Source organism: Bos taurus, chromosome 21 (assembly GCF_002263795.3).
Source record: "Bos taurus isolate L1 Dominette 01449 registration number 42190680 breed Hereford chromosome 21, ARS-UCD2.0, whole genome shotgun sequence".
Taxonomy (NCBI): domain Eukaryota; kingdom Metazoa; phylum Chordata; class Mammalia; order Artiodactyla; family Bovidae; genus Bos; species Bos taurus.
This window is the reverse complement of record NC_037348.1, coordinates 56,932,228-56,954,235: the sequence shown is the minus strand read 5'-3', so window position 1 is coordinate 56,954,235 and position 22,008 is coordinate 56,932,228.

Sequence of the window (22,008 nt, the reverse complement as noted above, 5' to 3'; positions counted from 1 at the left end):
AAAATAAAAATGGGGAAAAAAACCCACTTTTTTCCCTTTCTACTTTCCTCTAGTTTTATCCACAAACCCTATTGGGAGCTGAGTGATCCCTCATCCTTAAATTCATTATGTTGAAGTCTTAACACCCAGGACCTCAGAATAGGGCTATATTTGGAAATATGGTCCGTATAGTCAAGGCTATGGTTTTTCCAGTGGTCATGTATGGATGTGAGAGTTGGACTGTGAAGAAGGCTGAGCACAGAAGAATTGATGCTTTTGAAGTGTGGTGTTGGAGAAGACTCTTGAGAGTCCCTTGGACTGCAAGGAGATCCAACCAGTCCATTCTGAAGGAGATCAGCCCTGGGATTTCTTTGGAAGGAATGATGCTAAAGCTGAAACTCCAGTACTTTGGCCACCTCACGCGAAGAGTTGACTCATTGGAAAAGACTCTGATGCTGGGAGGGATTGGGGGCAAGAGGAGAAGGGGACGACAGAGGATGAGATGGCTGGATGGCATCACTGACTCGATGGACGTGAGTCTGAGTCAACTCCGGGAGTTGGTGATAGACAGGGAGGCCTGGCATGCTGCGATTCATGGGGTCGCAGAGAGTCGGACACGTCTGAGCGACTGAACTGAACTGAACTGGAAATATGGTCCTTAAACAGGTAATTAAGTTAAAATGAGGTCAATAGGCTGGGCTCTAATCCAACAGGACTGGGGTCCTTAAGAAAAGAGGAGATCAGGACAGGCACACACAGAAGGAAGAGCGTGTGAAGACACAGGAGAAGGTGGCCATCTGCAAGTCAACAAGAGAGGCCTCAGGAAAAATCAAACCTGCAGACACCTGATCTTGGACTTCCAGCTTCTAGAACTGTGAGAGAATAAACATCTGTTGTCTAAGCTGCCCAATCTGTGGTGCTTTGCTATGGCAGCACAAGCAGGCTAACATAAACCTCCAAGCCATAGATGCAGTTGAAGAATTCCAGATTATAAACAAGGACCTATTATATAGCACAGGGAACTATGCTCAGTATCCTATAATAAACCATAATGGAAAAGAATATATATGTATAACTAAATCACTTTACACCAGGAACCAACACATTGTAAGTCAACTATACTTCAATAGAACTTTTTTTTTTAATTAAAAAAAAAGAATTCTAGATCAGAACGGTCTCTAATATTCTTTGACTCTGCCCACGCTAACAAAGCTCTCAACACGGTAAAAGAAGGGCTCTGAGAATGAAGGTGAAAGGACATGTTCTTTGAGTCACAAGACAGAAGGAGAAGGATTCCCACATGCTCCAGGCTCCCTTCATTTAATATGATGGCTGGTGGTCCCCAGTGTGCTAAGAATCTCACCACCCACATACTCTCACCTCTGAGAGTATGTATGATCTGCAAGCTCTCGAGGGCAGCCCCTGTGCACCTCACAGTGTATCTGCAGAAACCTTCAGCCCAGATGGATTTATGACCTTGATCCCAGGACACAGTGGATGGTGCCTGCCAGCAAAAGAGCAAGGTTTGAGGAGTATCTCCTGCCAGTTCCCGGTGAGAAGCTGATGTTCATTTTTCCCGAGCTCTCATCACTTTCCCAGCACCAAGGGCCTGTCACAGGGCTACCACGCCCAGCCAAGGGGCACGAGATGTGGGCATGGTGAGGATGGGTCTGGATTCCCTGGAGCTCATGATGAGGAGCCAGAAAGTAGAAGAGAGTTGGGGCCTGAGGAGAGGGACAGGGAGCCCAGGGAGGAGAGAAGGTGAAGACAAAGGAGAAGGGGATTGTTGAGCAGAAAGGAAGAAGGTAAAAGAAAGGAGATGGAGGGAGAATGAGATAGTTAGATGTGGGAGACAGGAGAGAAATGGAGGAAGAAAGAGAATAAAGAAAAGGAGAATGGGTGTGAGCAGTTAATTCTGCCTTCAGGGAAGGCTGTCCAAGGCTCTCTGGCTTCTCCAGCGACTTCCATGACCCAAGGCCAATGAGAACCGGGAGAACACAGAGAGGACCCCTCCCCTTCACATCAAATGTGGAGCCTCAGCAGCTCCCACATCTGTTTCAGCAAACGGCATTTGCACAAAAGGCATTCCCCTGCAGAGCCTCAACTGCTAGTTCTGGGGAGGCAACACAAGAAGGGGCTGCTCTCAGCCTGACCTGTGACCATCTTTGAAGGGAGCTGCCGCCATTCATGCAGCAGGGTGCCCCACCCACAGCTGGACAATGACGCCTCTCCCCAGAGCCCCAGTCCTCCGGCTTCTCATGGAAAAATCAATGACAGGGTTTATTTTCTTGATGCCGGCTTGTTTTTCGACCCTGTCGGCCCTGATGTGATGCTTAATACTTCCCTGGGGAGTTGGGTGAAGCCACTGCAATCTCTTAGATAAATACCTAATTAGGATGCTTCTGAACAGAGTACTATTTACTTGGGAGAATGTATCTTGGGTCAGTGTGCAATTAAGGAGGTTATTATTTTCTCAAGAGAAAGTGGTGGTTCCGGCAGGTTCTGTACTTAAATATGTCATTAGATGCTTAAAGCATCTGGGGTACCTGGAAGTCACTATTTATTTTTAAGAAACTCACCTATTGCAACATTCATACCACTGAGCCACTGGGATGAGGAGAGACAGATGATGGTTCTAACTATGCAGTTGAGGGAGGCAAAGCCATACTCTGGGGTCACCATTCAACTAAACCAGTAGCAATGAATGATGTAAAACTAAATAGGCCCATTGATTCAGCCAAGAATCAAATCTATACTGGCAATGGTGCTCAGTGTTTCATTTAGGAGTTCATTTGATCCTCAGCACAACCCTGCAAGGGGCTCTTCTTCTTTTTCAGGGAATAACACCCCACACTGAATTTTTTCTACTTAAAAAAATTTAGGAAAATCCCTGGTGGTCCAGTGGAAGATTCCATGATTTCACTGCCAAGGGCACAGGTTCAATCCTTGGTTGGGGAACTGAGACCCCATAAGCCATTTGGCATGGCCAAAAAAATATTGATACAGTCTTTAGAGTTTACATTCTCTTTACAATTACTACAAAATATTGGCTATGTTCCCCATGTTATACAATACATCCCTGAAAATACATCTTATACTCAATAGCATGTACCTTCTACCCTCCTACCCCTAAACTACTCCCCCAACTAGTAACTACTAGTTTGTTTTCTATATCTGTGCATCTGCTTTCTTTTTGTTATATTTGCCTGTTTGTTGTATTTTTTAGATTCTACATAGAAGTGATATGATATAGTATTTGTCTTTCTCTGCCTGACTTATTTCATTTAACATAATGCTCTCCAAGTCCATGTTGCTGCAAATGGCAAAATTTTGTTCTTTTTTATGACTGAGTAGTATTCCGAGTAGTATTCCATTGTATATATACCACATCTTCTTTATCTAGTCATCTGTTGATGGACACTTAGGTTGCTTCCATATCTTGGTATGTTACTATTCTTATTTTATAGGTTAGGACATGAGCTCAGTGAAGAAATGTGCCCAAAGTTAATGAATCACAAAGCCACACCAAGGGTGCCCCAATATGATAATACTGGATTATAGCTGAAAGGGATGCCAGACATGGACTCTGTCTAAGGAAGAGTGCTTTAGTCAGTTCAGTTGCTTAGTTGTGTCCAACTCTTTCTGACACCATGGACTGCAGCACGCCAGGCTTCCCTGTCCTTCACCAACTCCCAGAGCTTGCTCAAACTCATTTCCATCAAGTCAGTGATGCCATCCAGCCATCTTATTCTCTGTCATCCTCTCTTGCCTTCAGTCTTGCCCAGCATCAGGATCTTTTCCAGTGAATAAGTTCTTCACATCAGGTGGCCAAGTATAGGAGTGTCATCTTCAGCATCAGTTCTTTCAATGAAATTCAAGACTGATTTCTTTTAAGATTGACTGATTGGATCTCCTTGCTGTCCAGGGGACTCTCAAGAGTCTTCTCCAACACTGCTGTTCAAAGCATCAATTCTTCAGCACTCAGCTTTCTTTATGGTCCAACTCTCACATCCATACATGACCACTGGAAAAACCATAGCTTTGACTAGATGGACCTTTGTCAGCAAAGTAATGTCTCTGCTTTTTAATATGCTGTCTAGGTTGGTCATAGCTTTTCTTCCAAGGAGCAGTGTCTTTTAATATCATGGTTGCAGTCACCATCTGCAGTGATTTTGGAGCCCAATAAAATAAAATCTGTCACTGTTTCCCCATCTATTTTGCCATGAAGTGATGGGGCCAGATGCCATGATTTTCATTTTTTGAATGTTGAGTTTTAAGCCATCTTTTTCACTCTCCTCTTTTACTTTCATCAGAAGGCTCTTTGGTTCCTCTTTGCCTTCTGCTGTAAGAGTGGTGTCATCTGCATATCTGAGGTTACTGATATTTCTCCCTGCAATCTTGATTCCAGCTTGTGCTTTATCCAGCCCAGCATTTTGCATGATGTATCCTGCATAAAGGAGAAGGAAATAGCAACCCACTCCACTCTTGCTTGGAAAATCCCATGGATGGAGGAGCCTGCGAAGAGTCGGACACGACTGAGCGACTTCACTTTCACTTTTCATTTTCATGCATTGGAGAAGGAAATGGCAACCCACTCCAGAATTCTTGCCTGGAGAATCCCAGGGACAGCAGAGCCTGGTGGGCTGCCGTCTATGGGGTCTCACAGAGTCAGAAACGACCGAAGCGACTTAGCAGCAGCAGCAGAAGCATTCTGCATAAAAGTTAAATAAGCAGGGTGACAACATACAGCCTTGATGTACTCCTTTCCCATTTTGGAACCAGCCCTTTGTTCCATGTCCAGTTCTAACTGTAGCTTCTTGACCTGCATACTGGTTTATCAGGAGGCAGGTAAGGTGATCTGGTATTCCCATATCTTTATTTTATTTTTTTAATTTTTTAAATTATTTATTTATTATTTTTATTATTATTATTATTTTTTACTTTACAATACTGTATTGATTTTGCCATATATCAACATGCATCCACCACGGGTGTACATGTGTTCCCCATCCTGAACCCCCCTCCTACCTCCCTCCCCATACCATCCTTCTGGGTCATCCCAGTGCACCAGCCCCAAGCTTCCTGTATCCTGCATTGAACCTGGACTGGCGATTCATTTTTTATATGATATTATACATGTTTTAATGCCATTCTCCCAAATCATCCCCCCCTCCCTCTCCCACAGAGTCCAAAAGACTGTTCTATACATCTGTGTCTCTTTTGCTGTCTCGCATACAGGGTTGTCATTACTATCTTTCTAAATTCCATATATATACGTTAGTATACTGTATTGGTGTTTTTCTTTCTGGCTTACTTCACTCTGTATAATAGGCTCCAGTTTCATCCACCTCATTAGAACTGATTCAAATATATTTTTTTTAATGGCTGAGTAATACTCCATTGTGTATATGTACCACAGCTTTCTTATCCATCCATCTGCTGATGGACATCTAGGTTGCTTCCATGTCCTGGCTAATATAAACAGTGCTGCAATGAACATTGGGGTACACATGTCTCTTTCAATTCTGGTTTCCTCGGTGTGTATGCCCAGTAGTGGGATTGCTGGGTTGTATGGCAGTTCTATTTCCAGTTTTTTAAGGAATCGCCACACTGTTCTCCATAGTGGCTATACTAGTTTGCATTCCCACCAACAGTGTAAGAGGGTTCCCTTTTCTCCACATCCTCTCCAGCATTTATTGCTTGTAGACTTTTGGATCGCAGCCATTCTGACTGGTGCAAAATGGTACCTCATTGTGGTTTTGATTTGCATTTCTCTGATAATGAGTGATGTTGAGCATCTTTTCATGTGTTTGTTAGCCATCTGTATGTCTTCTTTGGAGAAATGTCTATTTAGTTCTTTGGCCCATTTTTTGATTGGGTCGTTTATTTTTTCTGGAATTGAGCTGCAGGAGTTGCTTGTATATTTTTGAGATTAGTTGTTTGTCAGTTGCTTCATTTGTTATTATTTTCTCCCATTCTGAAGGCTGTCTTTTCACCTTGCTTATCTCTTTAAAAATTTCCCACAGTTTGTTGTGATCCACACAGTCAAAGGCTTTAGCATAGTCAATGAAGCAGAAATAGATGTTTTTCTGGAATTCTCTTGCTTTTCCTATGATCCAATGGAAGTTGGCAATTTGATCTCTAGTTCCTCTGCCTTTTCTAAAACCAGCTTGAACATCTGGAAGTTCTCAGGTCATGTACTGTCAAAGCCTGGCTTGAAGAATTTTGAGCATTACATTGCTAGTATGTGAGATGAGTGCAATTGTGCAGTAGTTTGAGCATTCTTTGGTATTGCCTTTCTTTGGGATTGGAATGAAAACTGACCTTTCCCAGTCCTGTGGCCACTGCTGAGTTTTCCAAATTTGCTGGCATATTGAGTGCAGCACTTTCACAGCATCGTCTTTTGGGATTTGAAATAGCTCAACTGGAATTTCATCACTACCACTAGCGTTTTTCATAGTGATGCTTCCCAAGGCCCACCTGACCTCGCACTCCAGGATGTCTGGCCCCAGCTGAGTGATCACACCATCATGGCTATCTGGGTCACTGAGATCTTTTTTGTATAGCTCTTCTGTATATTCTTGCCATCTTTTCTTGATATCTTCTATTGAATGCCCAGATTCAAGCAGGAACAAAAACAAGGAAACTAGAGAAGTTGAAGCCTCTGGAACACAGGGCTGCAGCAAACATTAAACACAGTCCAACTCCTAGACAGATTAACATAAACTCTCACACTAAAGGCCATTTACCCCATGCCTTATTGCCCAACGCATGCCTGGCTTTCAAGAAGAAATAACAAAGTCTGACAAAAGGCAAGAAAGAACAGTCCAAAGAAACAAAGCCGTCATAAGCGCCAGACTCAGACATGCTACACCTGTTGGATATCAGAGAGTACTGAAATAAATGTGGTTAATGTGTTGAGGGCTCTAGTGGAAAGAGTAGAGAACATAGAAGAACATATGAATAATGTAACCAGTAAGACAGAAGCTCTCGGAAAGAATCAAAAGAGAAATGCTAGAAGTCAAAAACACCATCAGAGAATGAAGAATACCTGGGATGAGCTCATCAGGAGACTAAACACAGCCAAGGAAAGAATTGGTGAACTGGGAGACAGGTAAACAGAAATTTCCTGAACTGAAATACAAAGAGAAAAAAGCATGAATAAAAACAGAAAATCCAAAAATTGTTGGGCGCTATCAAAAGGTATATGCATAGTTGGAATGCCAGAAGGACAAGAAAGAGAAAATAGAGCAGAAGAAACATTTGAAGTAATAATGGCCAAAACCTTTCCAAATCACAGATCTAGGAAGTTCAGAGAACACTATGCAGAATAAACACCAAAACAAACAAGCAAGCAAGCAAGCAAACAAAATAACTTTACACCTAGACACATCATATTTAAATGACAGAAAACCCAAGTCAAAGAGAAAATCTTCAAAGAAGCCAGGGGTGGCGGGGTGGGTGGGGGAACATATCTATAGAGGAGAAAAAAAGAATAGTTTTACCAGATTTCCCAAAAAGAAGAGAATGGCATGGAATATTTTAGATGTTGAAAGAAAAAGCCCACCAACCTAGAATTCTATACCCATAGAAATTACTCTTCCACAGTAAAGGAGATATAAAGAAATTTTCAGGCAAACAAAAATTGAGGGAATATAATACCAGCATACCTGCCCTGCAAAAAAAAAAAAAAAAGATATAAGAAGTTCTGTAAGCAGCAAGAAAATGATATAAAGAAAAGAAAAGCATTAGAGAAGGAAAATATTTTTATTTTTTCTTATTCTTAATTGATCTAAAAAATAAATTCATTTAAAGCAACAAGAATAAAATGTATAATTACAGCATATGGTAAGTGAAATGAATAACAGCAATGTCAAAACGGGTAGAAGGAGAAACTGGGGGGAAAGTACCTGTACCACATGGGAAGTGGCATAGCATTATTTGAAAGTAGACTTACACTGGGACTTCCCTAGTGGACCTGTGGCTAAGATTCCATGCTCCCAATGCAGGGGGTGGGATTCGGTCCCTTGTCAGGGAACTAGATCCCACATGCTGCAACTAAGAGTTCACACGCCATAACTAAAGGTCTTGCGTTCCTCAGCTAAAAAGATTGGAGATCCCAGATGCCACAACTAAGACCCAGGGCAGCCAAATAAATAAATAAACATTTTTTTTTAAGTAGACTAACATCAATTAAAAATGTGTTTTGTAAGCTACCACCAAATGAAGGAGTTATAATTGATAAGTTAAGAGGAGAGAGTAAATGAAATAATAAAAATGTTCAATTATAACTAGAGAAAGGAGATTTCTGGTGTCTGTTTCACCATATAAGAAGCTCTTGGAAGTCACCAAACTATCCTTACAATAAGCAAAACGTCAAATAAACAGGAAAATCAACACCTCTCCTTAGATCTGTAAAAGAAGTGAGGTCATGCAGTAAACAAACCACTGCCCCCCAAATTGTAGAGGCCAATAGATAAATATAGAGAATCACAGCTTATTGGAGCAGAAACCCACAAGCTGCAACCTCTAAACATGACCTGTAATTAACAAATCGCTGGAGGCTCAGGTGATCAAGTCTGGGAATAAAGCACTCCAGGGTGACCCCATCATCAGGAGGCCCCTAGACTTTTGTGTAGCACTAGCCTTCCGAATGGAAAAAGGGAAATACTCAACTTCTAGCCATCCTGTCTCACCTAAGGGGAAGAAAAAAACTGAAAAGCATGAGTGCAGTTCACAATCCAGAGGTACAGGCTCATGGAAAGGCCAATATCTTGTCATAGGACTACAGAATGCTTCCCCCACCACAGACACACACCTCATCATTACATCACTAAAGGTCTGTCTACAGCAGTTCATTTCACCCAGTATATCATGTCCAGTTACCAAGAAAACATTACCAGACATGCTAAAAGGCAAAAACAAAAAAAACCATAGTTTGTAAAGACAGAGCAAACATCAAAACCAGACTCAGATATAGCAGTCATGTTGAAATTATCATACCAGGAATTTAAAACAACTAGTATTAATGTGCTAAGGGCCGCTGCTGCTGCTAAGTTATTTCAGTCGTGTCTGACTCTGTGCGACCCCATAGATAGCAGCCCAGCAGGCTCCTCCATCCCTGGGATTCTCCAGGAAGAACAGTGGAGTGGGTTGCCATTGCCTTCTGCAAATATACTAAGGGTGCTAACTGATAATGTAGACAGTAAGCAGGGACAGATGGGAAACGAAACAGATGAGAAATGAAAATTCTAAGAAAGAACCAAAAGAAATGCTGGAAATAAAAAACAGTAACAGAAGCGAAGAATGCCTGCAATGGGCTCATTAGTAGACCAGACTCAGTTGAGGAAAGAATCTCTAAGCTTGAGGATACAGCAATAGAAACTTCCAAAACTGAAAAGCAAAGAGAACAAAGACTGAGAACCAGAACAGAATATCCAGATCGTGAGACAACTACAAAAGCTGTAAGATACACATCATGGGAATACCAGAAGGAGAGGAAAGAGATGAAAGGGACAGAAGAAACGAATGAGAAATGACTGAGAACTTCCCCTGCATTAATGTCAGATGCCAAACCACAGATCCAGGAAGCTCTTAGAACATGCCAGATAAATTAAACACACACATAGAAAACAAACAAACAAAAAACTACACTTAGGCATATCATTTTAACGCTGTAGAAAATCAAAGGTAAAGAAAAAAATCCTGAAAAAAAGAGAGAGAAAAAATATTACCTGCAGAGGAACAAAGATAAAAATTACATCCAACTGCTCCTCAGAAACCATGCAAGCAAAAAGAGAGCAGAGTGAAATATTTAAAGTGCTGACAGAGAAAAAGCACCAAACTAGAATTCTGTACTCTGCAAAATAATCTATCAGAAATAAAGGAGAAATGAAGACTTTCTCAGACAAACAAAAATTAAGAGAATTTGTTGCCAGTAGGTTTCTATGGAAGACGTGTTAAAAGTTCTTTAGAGAGAAGGAAAATTATATAGGAAAGAAACTCAGATCTACATAAAGAAATAAAGAGCATTGGAGAAAGAATAATTGAAAGTAAGATAAAAACTTTTTAAAAAAACTCAATTGAGCTAACAGACAGTGGTTTGTAGGAAATAATAACAGCAACAATGTATTTGTTACCTATATATATGGCTTAGGTATAAATGAAATAAATGACAGCAATGATAAGAGGGACAAGCCAGCAAAATTAGTATTATTGTTTTGTACTTGCACTACCCATGAAGCAGTGCAGTATTACTTGAAAGTGGACCTAGATTAGTTGTAAATGTTTACTGCAAACTCTAGTGTGTATGTATATGCTAAGTTTACTCAGTTGTGTCCGAGTCTTTGTGAGCCCATGGGCTATAGCCCACCAAGCCCCTCAGTCCATGGGATTATCCTGGCAAGAAACTAGAGTGGGTTGCCATTTCCACCTCCAGAGGATCTTCCCAACCCAGGGATCGAACCTGCATCTCTGGCTGATCCTGCACTGGCAGGTGGATTCTTTACCACTGAGGGAAAACCACTAAAAAAAATTTTTTTATGCTCAGTTAAAACCACAAAAAAAGAAAAAGACAAAAATATAAGCAAAGAACAAGGACAACTTACAGAAAAAAATAAGTGTGGTAAACATTAGTCAAATTGTATCAGTGATCACTTTGACTAAACCAGTGGTCTAAACTCCAATTAAAAGACAGCAACTATCAGAAGGGATCCAAAAAACAAAACACAATGATACATTGTCTACAAGAAATGTAATTTAAATATAAAGACACATATGTGTTAAAGGAAAATGGACAAAGAAAGATATACATTGTTAAGACATCAAAAGAAAGGAGGAGTAGCTATAGTAATATTAGAGCAGACTTCAGAGCAAGGAAAGTTATCACGGATGAATAAGGGCATTACATAATGTTGAGGGGTCAATTTCCAAGAAGACAAAATGATTCTAAATGTGTATGTGCCTAACAACGGAGCAACAAAATACACAGGACAGAACTGATAGAGCTGCAAGGAGCAATATATGAGTCCACCATCAGAAACTTCAGTCCTCCTCTACCAGAAATGGACAGACTCAGCAGGCAGAAAATCAGTAAGGACGTGAATGAATCCAACACCAGCACTCAGCTGTGTGTAAAGGACGTCAATGGACTGCTTCCATCCCCACATATCTGGAGATTAAACATATTTCTAAATAACACATGGGTCCAGGAATAAATCTCAAGAGAAATTTAAAAATATTTTGAACTGCATGAAAATGAAAACACAAGAAATTTGTGGAATGCAGCAAAAACAGGGCTTAGAGGGAAATTTATTTATTATGATCTTAAAAAAGAAATAAAAAACACTCCCTGAAAAATAAGCCCCCAAACACGTATACACTTTCAAAGGATAACATATATCAATTAAACCTACATGAGGTAAATTGGAAGCATGTATGTATCCACTGAGGAGGGCATGGCAACCCACTCCAGTATTCTTGCCTGGAGAATTCCATGAACAGAGGAGCCTGGGGGGCTATAGTCTCTAGGGCTGCAAAGAGTCAGACGTGAATGAACTGACTTATTATCTTACTTACTGCAGAGTGGACAACTCTAGGGGGAAGGGCCTAGTATGGGGACCTGTGTGAAGGAGAAAAGATGATCAAGATAAAAGAGGATCTGGGCACAGGTGGATGGTGATGGTGAGTCGTAAAATGGGACATTGATGCCCCAAGTCTGTGCATCTGAAATTCCTTAACAAACGGAAGTTTTGGTTTAGAGACAGCATTCTGCGAGGTTGTGAGCGGTGGAAGCAGAGAAACACGGGACGCAGGCATGTGGCTCGGCTACACGGAATAAGTCTGCTGTTACCATCTGCATCCACCTGACCTCAGGCAACGTACTTAACCTCCTACATCCTGTTTCCTCATCTGTAAGGGGGAAAATAATCAAGCCGACTTCTGAGACTGACAGTGAGACTTAAGAGGTGAACACATGAAAAGCACTTATATAATGTCTGACACATAAAAGCTTGATAAATTGATAAATGGTCACTATTATCACTTTAAATGCTTTTCTGTATTCCGTATACTTCTTAAGCCAGATGTGTAATTCTTTTTTGCAGGAAGCATGTTTCATTGCCCGCCCTCAGCCCCCTTGTCAGAACATGCCCCTCCCAAGGGCAGCCCACACAGCCTTTCCCCTGCCTCCCCACTGCCTGTCCTGTCCAGGCCACCCTGATGGGACATGCGGTCTGACTCAAGAGAGCTGGGCAAGGCCAGGATCTCTCTGCATAATGTAATCAGAGAGACCAATGATCTTGGTTGGTGAGACTGTGATGGATTTGTATAATCTCAGGGAATCGGGGCCTGAGCCAGCGGACTGCAGGGAAGCCAGCATCGCCCCATGGGCAGATGTTCTGGGGGAGCAGGAACCACATGTGATGTGGTTTGCAGATGCTCAGAGAGGCAGAGAACAAGATAATGCCAGGTCCCTGAGATCTAGCTGTACTTCCTGAACTTTGATTCCATCACATTCCGTTATCCCTTTCAATAAGACTCCTTGAGTTTATTTTTTAATGGGTTTCTGTTTCTTACAACCAAGACAGCCTTGACTGAAACATTAATTTACAGGCCTGTATTGCCCACCAGACACTGTCTGCATTCCTAGCACCTGATGTGGTTCTGGCTAAATAACTGCCTGTTAAAAGAAGAATGGGCATCCCTGGTGGCTCAGTAGTCAAGAATCCACCTGCCAATTCAGGAGACATGGGTTCAGTCCCTGGGTTGGGAAGATCCCCTTGGAGAAGGGAATGGCTATCCACACTAGTATTCTTGCCTGGAAATTCCATGGACAGAGGAGCCTGGTGGGCTATGGTCCATGGGGTCTCAAAGAATCAGACAGTTCGTAGCAACTAAACAAGAGCAAGAGAAGAATGGATGAATGAATGAACAGACAACACAACGACAGGCCTGTCCAGGTCCTCACTCCTGGCCAGTGTCCCCGAATCCAGCCTCGGGTACTTCCCTGGTCCTTTGGCCTGAAGAACCCTTCACCCCCCCACATCCTAGGATCAGGAGAGGCCAGTGGAGACGGATTCTCTTGAGTTACAGAGCCTGCAGTCCCACATAGACAGGGGTGACAAGGGAAACCACTGAGGGTCAAAACGGCACCCCAAAAGACATGGTTAACCCCTGTTTAACCTGGCTGGCTGTTTCCAGGGGCGGGAAGGACATGCGCTTCATTGATGTGGTTGGCAGTGTGCTGGGACATTTACACAGGCTTCCCCGCCAAGTCATTGACCCTGTGAGGCAGGTCCTGAGCACGTTCATCCCCGGAGCCGGTCCTCCCCTTTCTTGCTCTACCCTGGGGTTGCAGCATGGCTGACCCCAGCAGGCCGTGTCTCCCAGTGTCCAGCTACTTTCAGCCAAGGGAAGCAATGGCAGAGACTGGAGGGTGGCGGAGGGAAAAGCAGGGATCTTTCTCCTGCTTAGTCCTGGTTGAGGTAGCATCCCGGCAAGGCTGTGTTCTCTGTGGCTCCAGCTCCCGCTCCATGACCTGACCCCTGGGCTGCAGAAACACTGCCTCTTTCCTGGGCCTCCAGCCCACAGCTGTCTCCCTTCTATCTCTGATTGCCACTCATTCCCCCACATGGCTTCCCAAGTCTGCCTTCTCCTCTGTAACCAATCCCCTACATTACATCACTCTATTTTAAATACTCCAGGAGTTTTGATTTTTTTTTTTTTTTTTTGTCAAACCTGGCATCATCTGTATGCTATCCTGAAGAAAAAGAACCACAGGGATAAGGTATTTGCCATGGGTTGAACAGCCTTCCGGAGAAGGCAATGGCACCCCACTCCAGTACTCTTGCCTGGAAAATCCCATGGACGGAGGAGCCTGGTAGGCTGCAGTCCATGGGGTCGCTAAGAGTCGGACACGACTGAGCGACTTCACTTTCACTTTTCACTTTCATGCATCGGAGAAGGAAATGGCAACCTGCTCCAGTGTTCTTGCCTGGAGAATCCCAGGGACGGTGGAGCCTGATGGGCTGCTGTCTATGGGGTCGCACAGAGTCGGACACAACTGAAGCGACTTAGCAGCAGCAGCAGCAGCAGCAGAACAGCCTGCAAATGGCAATGGATTGGAATCTGGCTCTGTCCGACTCTGCCACGCACTTCCTCCCGCTGCCCACGAACATCCTTCCACCGGCTAGGGGAACAGGCCTGGGTCCCACCTGTGCCATGGCTGCCATGGGAAGGTCTCACAGCCCTCCCTGGAGAGTAGACTCCAGGCAATTTGGCAGCAAGTGCTGGGCTGCCTGCTAAGTTCAGACATGTAGCCGCAGACCCAAGCTCTGTTCCTAATGTTGGAAAGTATTTACCCTGCACCTTTCCTGGAAACTGTGAGAATAGACTGTTCCGAGGAGACTTTAAAAAGCTGTCTTTGATTGACTCATTTCATCATCCCCTCAAAGAATGTCTATCCTGAGGATCTGTAATCCTCTTACCACCAAAGTAAGACATGAGTTATTTTTTTCTGACTGTTTTCCACCTCTGCATCCACCCTGCAAGGAACTGGATATTTTCTAGCTGATGGCTTGCTAAATGATCTAGATCTTTGAACACACAGTGTGGCCTGCAGACTGGCAGCATCACCTGACAGCTGAGAGTCTCTTGGAAATGCAGGATCCCAGGCCCCACCCCAGCCCCACCGAATCAGGATGTACTTTAACAAGATCAAGATCCTGGGATGATTCCTGTTTATGTTAAAGTTGGAGAAGGGCGGCCCTAGACGCTTCAGTAGATATTTACTTGGCATCTATTATGTATAATCTCATAACAGTAACACATACCTTGTTAGGAAGCAGGAAGACTTAAGTGAATTAATAATTAGTTCAGAGTCTGTCGCATGATACATGGCTATGTTTTAGTATAATGATCACTAGTAGTATAACTGTTCGCTGGACTAGGGGGCTCAAAGATTAATAGACGAGTAAGACAGAGCCCTGCTTCAAGGAGCTCTCAGGCTGTTGAGAGATGTGCATATAAACAAATAACTCTAAATCACATAGAGTCTGTGCTCTGATCGTTACACACCAAGCTATAGGACCTGCTGCTAAGTCATTTCAGTCGTGTCCGACTCTGTGTGACCCCACAGATGGCAGCCCACCAGGCTCCTCTGTCCCTGGGATTCTCCAGGCAAGAATACTGGAGCGGGTTGCCATTTCCTTCTCCAATGCATGCATGCATGATAAGTCGCTTCAGTCGTGTCCGACTCTGTGTGACCCCATGGATAGCAGCCCACCAGGCTTGGACAGTATTCTGTGATTTAAAATCGCATCCCATATCACTTGAGCATAAAACCGCTTTGTCAAGTAAGTAACATGACCATGTTACCCCATTATTGAACTCAGAGGGGCAATGCCCAAGATCACACAGCGACTTGAATCCAAACCTTTCAACTCCAAATCCAGCGCCTTCCGGTCCCTCCATGGCCTCTCAGAAAGAGAAGCTAACAAGTACCTGTGGGTCTTGAAAAGCTCAAGGTAGAAAGAAAACTGCAACTAAGGACCAGTACCTTAGGGGCCATTGGAGTGGCTTCTCATTTTTTGTTTTTAATCTTTTAACATTTTGCTTTACTTATTTATTTTTGGTCGTCCCGGTCTTTGCTGCTGCACTGGCTTTTCTCTGGCTGTGAAGAGTGTGCTTTTCATTGTGGTGGCTCCTCTGGTTGTGGAGCATGGGCCTAGGGTGCTCGGACTTCAGCAGTCGTGGCTCCTGGGCTCTGGAGCACAGGTTCAAACGTTCTGATGCATGTTCCTCCGCAGCATGTGGGATCTTCCCAGATCAGGGATCTAACCCATGACTCCTGAACTGGCAGGCTGATTCTTATCCACTGAGCCACCAGGAAGCCCTGAGTCCTTGTTTTGTATTCATCATTTTTTTTTTTTTTTTTGATGAATTTGGAGAAGAACAGTGATCAAGGTTGGAGCGAAGTGGCTCCTTCTGAGAACATACAGACAAGTGGAAATGAAGCCCAGCCAGCCTATGGGGGTGTAGGAATGTTCTGTTGGGTTGAAGTGGGGTTTTTTTTTTTTTTGGCAAATTAAAAAACATACCCCACTGTCCCACCAATGTTTGCTTTTAGAAAACTGGTCCCAGGTTCCATCTGCAAGCTTGGCTCAGGGAGCTGTGTCCACCAGTTCTTCTTTTGCACCATCAACTCTGGATCAGCACACAGGGCCTTCCAACCAGGCTCTCCAGTGGTTGGTGAACAGAGCAGCGGTTCTCAAAGTAGGGGCCCTGGAGGAACCACTATAGCATCACCTAGGAAACCATCAGAGGTGAAAATCCTCCAACCTGTCCCAGACCCACTGAGATAGAAACTCTGGGGTTGGCTGGGGGAGAGCATGGGCAGTATTAGATGTTTTAACAATCCCTCCAGATGATTCTGAGCTTGAGAACCACAGCTCTATCTCCATGCAGTAAAACTTTCTGCAGTGGTGCAAGTGTTTATGTGTGCCCAGTCCAGTATAGAAGCCACCAGTCATGTGTGGCAGTCAAGCATTTGAAACATGGCCACTGCAATGGAGGAACTGGATTTTTAAATTGTATTGGCTTTTCATCAATTTAAATATCCAGGTGTGACAAGCGGTGGGCAGTGCAGGTCTAGAGGGCAGTCTCTCCCACCCCTACTTCACATAATAGAAATAATCACTCCCCAACCAGGTGGAAGGTGGGAAGTCAGGAGAAGTACAAGGAAACAAGATGTTCAGAAAGAGACAGCTTCATTGCCAGGCCTGGGGAGAAACAGGATCCTGCTGAGGCTGAGCTGAGACCGTGGCCGGAGTGGACATTCCCTAGAGACCCCTGGTCCTCTTGTCCCTGAAGGTGGCATGAGAAGAACCCTCAGGGAGAGGCACTGGAGTGGCCGTGGGAGGACAGACAGAGCAGGGCTGAGTGGCAGGGGGAAGGCTCACTGTCTCATATAGTAGCAATTCAAATAGACTAGAAAAAGGCCTCTGTAGAGATGCAGCAAAAGATGAACATAAATTGAAGCAGGAAAGATTTGGGTCTGACATGAGGAAGAATGCCTGATGAAGTAGCTGAGACAAATCTTGCTGACAATCTAAGACATTGCATACCCTGCAGGGGAGGGTGGGCTGGTGAAAGGTCCCTGTATCCTAGCTCCTCTTTTATTGACTAACTAGGTGACCATGCGGAGAAGGCAATGGCACCCCACTCCAGTACTCTCGCCTGGAAAAATCCCATAGGTGGAGGAGCCTGGTAGGCAGCAGTCCATGGGGTCGCTCAGAGTTGGACACGACTGAGCGACTTCACTTTCACTTTTCACTTTCCTGCACTGGAGAAGGAAACGGCAACCCACTCTAGTGTTCTTGCCTGGAGAATCCCAGGGATGGGGGAGCCTGGTGGGCTGCCATCTATGGGGTCACACAGAGTTGGACACGACTGAAGTGACTTAGCAGCAGGCGACCATGAACTAGAGGGCTTCACCTGGCTGGCCTCAGTTCTATTCTCTGCAGTAGAGAACCCAAGAGGCCAAACACCAGGGGAAGGAGACAGGATAGCAAAGTGATTAAGAGCTCAGGCTTCTGGAGCCAGATGTGGTCTGACACTCGGTGTGGCCTCAGCTACGGGACCCTCTGAGTCACCTGAAACTTCTGGGGCTTTAATTTCCTCATCTGTAAGACAAATCTGCTAATAATAAAGGTGCTATAAGGACTAGATAGGGCTTCCCTGGTGGCTCAGCAGTAAAGAATCCGCCTGCAGTACAGGACACTCGGGTTCAATCCCTGGGTAAGGAAGATTCCCTGAAGGAGGACATGGCAACCCACTCCAGTATTCTTGCCTGGAGAATCCCTTGGACAGAGGAGCCTGGCGGGCTATAGTCCATAGGGTCGCAAAGAGTTGGACACGACTAAAGCAACATGGTTAGGAGCACTATAATAATTTTACTTTTTTAATAATAAGTTTTAAAGCCTACTTTTAAAATTACACATATTCACTCATTTATTCCTCACAATAACTGGAGGAAGCAGTTCAGTTATTATAGCCACTTTTTTCAGGTGAGGAAACTGAGGAACAGAAAGATTATATAACCTATATATAGGTTTTATATATATATATATATATATATATATATATATATATGGATATATCCTTATATACCTAAGGATACAAAGCCAGAAGTCAAGCTCCACTGTCATGATTTCAAATGCCGCTCTAAAGTGCCTCCAATACCCGCTGGCTTTTACTGGTATTCACCTGCAAAACAGCCAGGAGAAGGGCAACAGCAAGAATCAGGAGCTGAGCGACTTCCCTGACGTTCTCGTGGTTGAGACTCCATGTTTCCAATGCAGGGGGCGCAGGTTTGATCCCTGGTTGGGGAACTAAGGGCCCACACGCTGCACGTGAGCTAGCGCATGCTCAGTCATGCCCGACTCTTTGTCAGGCTCCTCTGTCCACGGGACTATCCTGGCAAGAATACTGGAGTGGGTTGTCATTTCCTCCTCCAGGGGATATTCCCCACCCAGGGATCAAACTCATATCTCCTACAGCTCCTGCTCTGGCAGGTGGATTCTTTACTACTGAACCACCTGGGAAGCTCATGATGTACAGTACAGCTAAAAAATAATAATAAATTTAAAGAAAAAAACAGAATGAGGAGTTGAAGGCGCAGATTCCAGTCTCTTCATGTTGTGACCATAAGCCCCTTCTCCCCACCCCCACCCCCAGCCCAGCGTCCCCATCTGTGCTATAAAAAGCACTACATGGACCCTGAGCCTCAGAAGCTGTGACAGTCTTTGGGAAGAAGTGAGACAACTCTGTTCTGCAGAGTTTAAACCCACCTACGCCAGCTGATCAGAAAGAGACTGGCCCAAAAGTCCCTGGAGGCTCCTTCCAAGTTGAAGACCATTTAAAGTTATGAGCTCATTCCAAGGACTTGGAGGGAATTCCAAGAACTACTGGGAAACGCCAAAGTGTAAGTTGGAACGGAAGAATCCAGTCTTGGCTTGACAGGGTGAACTGAGGCAAGCCACGCCTTCCATCTCCCCTGCTGGTGCTGGTGCCCATTCACCCTCCCAGCCTCAGGGGATCAAGGCTGACTGGTCCAAGTCAGTCATAACTCCGCCCCTCAGTTGGTGATTGGCTTAGACCTAAATACAGGACTCAATCCTGGCCAATGAGGAGAAGTCACCAAGGCACAGCTGGGAGAGGATTCCCTCCTTAACAGCACAAGAGCCCTAGGAGAGTCTGCTTCCCTCTAGGACGCTCTGAGTGCCTAGAACTGCTGCACCCGCCTTGTGACCATGAAGAGTAGTCAAGAGACGCACAGAGAAGCTGGGACTTGGTGTTACAGAGTCCCTGAATTAACCAGCCCTGCAGCTACCAGGTCTACTTCTCAAGAAGATAATAAACCTATTGCTAAGTCATTTTGGTACAGTGTTCTGTTTCTCAGGATCAAATGCATCCTAAATTACACATTTAGTTTTCTTCATTTCTGAAATGAAGATAATACCACCACGTTCTCATGAGGATAAAATAAGATGAAAGATGGGAAAATGCCTAAAACATCCATGAGAGGCTTAGCTTTTCAGTGCCCTGAAATCTAACAGCTTTACAGATGGGAATGGGGAGGGACTATTAGTCCTATTGTAACCCACTGGCAGATGATCAATGCCTAAGGGGCTTTTTTTATGGGGGAAAAGAAGCTTTTCTTAACTCTTAATTTGTTACAATTACATCTAATTAAGAGAACTCAGAAAACCTATTTTTCTCAGTTACAAATATAATGAATGATATGTTCTTAATTTGTAAATGCAGTTACAAACACTCCATTTGATTCTTTTGAAGATCAAAAGAATTCTTTCAAAGCTCTCAAATGGCAGACAAAACATTCAGAAATGCAATGGTTACACAACTTATTACCGCACCTACTTATGTCCACTCTAGAACACACACACACCATGGCCTTAATTCATTATTCTGCACCTGATATATCACCTTCCCAGGATTATTGCTACATTTATTCTTTACTGCATTTCTTATATCATCCTAGGGTTTCAGTAATATTTCTCCCTCCTGAGGAGTCCTATTAGAGCCAAAAGACAGAGGACAATTTCTCAGACAAGCTGAGGACATAGAATTGGGCAATTGGCTAATTGGTTCTTGGCCGGGACATAGGGCCTGGATGTCCAATGTAAGGTGATGCAAACATGAGTCCCTGGACTCCAAGCTGGGTCCCTTTTTATAAAAGAGATTTTTACTTGTGATGACTTGGGAATTTTAAGCATCTGGTTTTTATTATGGATTTTTTTTTAAAGTGTATTTAGCTGTGCCAGCTATTAGTTGAGGTGTGCATGATCTTTAGCTGTGGCATTCAATCTCTTAGTTGCAGCATGTGGGATCTAATTCTCTGACCAGGGGTCAGACTCATGCCCGCTGCATTGGGAGCATGAAGTCTTAGCCACTGGACCACCAGGGAAGTCCCTATTAAGTTTTTTTTTTGAGTTTTTAAATTTGGTGTCTTCCCTGAGATGATCCACTGAGAGAGGCACTTAAGTTGTGAAATACTTTTCCTCTAAACCCATCGTTTTTGTCTAACCTTGAGAAAAATATCAGAAAACTATCAACCCAAATCAAATGACATTCTACAAAATGCCTGAGCAGTACTCCTCAGAACCGTCAAGGTCATGAAAAATAAGGAAAGACTGAGACACTGTCACAGATCATATGGGATCCTGACCAGGAAGAGGACATTTAGTTCAGTTCAGTTGCTTAGTCATGTCTGAGTTTTTGACCCCATAAACTGCAGCACACCAGGCCTCCCTGTCCATCACCAACTCCCAGAGTTCACCTAAACCCATGTCCATTGAGTCAGTGATGCCATCCAACCATCTCATCCTCTGTCATCCCCTTCTCCTCCTCCTGCCCTCAATCTTTCCCAGCATCAGGGTCTTTTCAAATGAGTCAGCTCTCCGCATCAGGTGGCCAAAGTATTGGAGTTTCAGCTTCAACATCAGACCTACCAGTGAACACCCAGAACTAATTTCCTTTAGGATGGACTGGTTGGATCTCCTTGCAGTCCAAGGGACTCTCAAGAATCTTCTCCAACACCACAGTTCAAAAGCATCAATTTTTTAGCTCTCAGCTTTCTTTATAGTCCAACTCTCACATCCATACATGACCAGGGAAAAACCATAGCCTTGACTAGATGGACCTTTGTTGACAAACTAATGTCTCTGCTTTTCAATATGCTGTCTAGGTTGGTCATAACTTTCCTTCCAAGGAGTAAGTGTCTTTTAATTTCATGGCTGCAATCAGCATCTGCAGTGATTTTGGAGCCCAGAAAAATAAAGTCAGCTACTCTTTCCACTGTTTCCCCATCTATTTGCCATGAAGTGATGGGACCAGATGCCATGATCTTTGTTTTCTGAATGTTGAGCTTTAAGCCAACTTTTTCACTCTCCTCTTTCACTTTCATTAAGTGGCTCTTTAGTTCTTCTTCACTTTCTGCCATAAGGGTGGTGTCATCTGCATATCTGAGGTTATTGATATTTCTCCCAGCAATCTTGATTCCAGCTTGTGCTTCCTCCAGTTCAGCGTTTCTCATGATGTACTCTACATATAAGTTAAATAAGCAGGGTGACAATATACAGCCTTGACGTACTCTTTTTCCTATTTGGAACCAGTCTGTTGTTCCATGTCCAGTTCTAACTGTTGCTTCCTGACTTGCATACAGGTTTCTCAAGAGGCAGGGCAGGTGGTCTGGTATTCCCATCTCTTTCAGAATTTCCCACAGTTTATTGTGATCCACACAGTCAAAGGCTTTGGCATAGTCAATAAAGCAGAAATAGATGTTTTTCTGGAACTTTCTTGCTTTTTCCATGATCCAGCAGATGTTGGCAATTTGATCTCTGGTTCCTCTGCCTTTTCTAAAACCAGCTTTATAGTAAATGATAATGTGTGGGTATAAAGTTTCAGTTATGCAAGATGGATAAGTTCTAGAGATCTGCTGTATAAAATAGT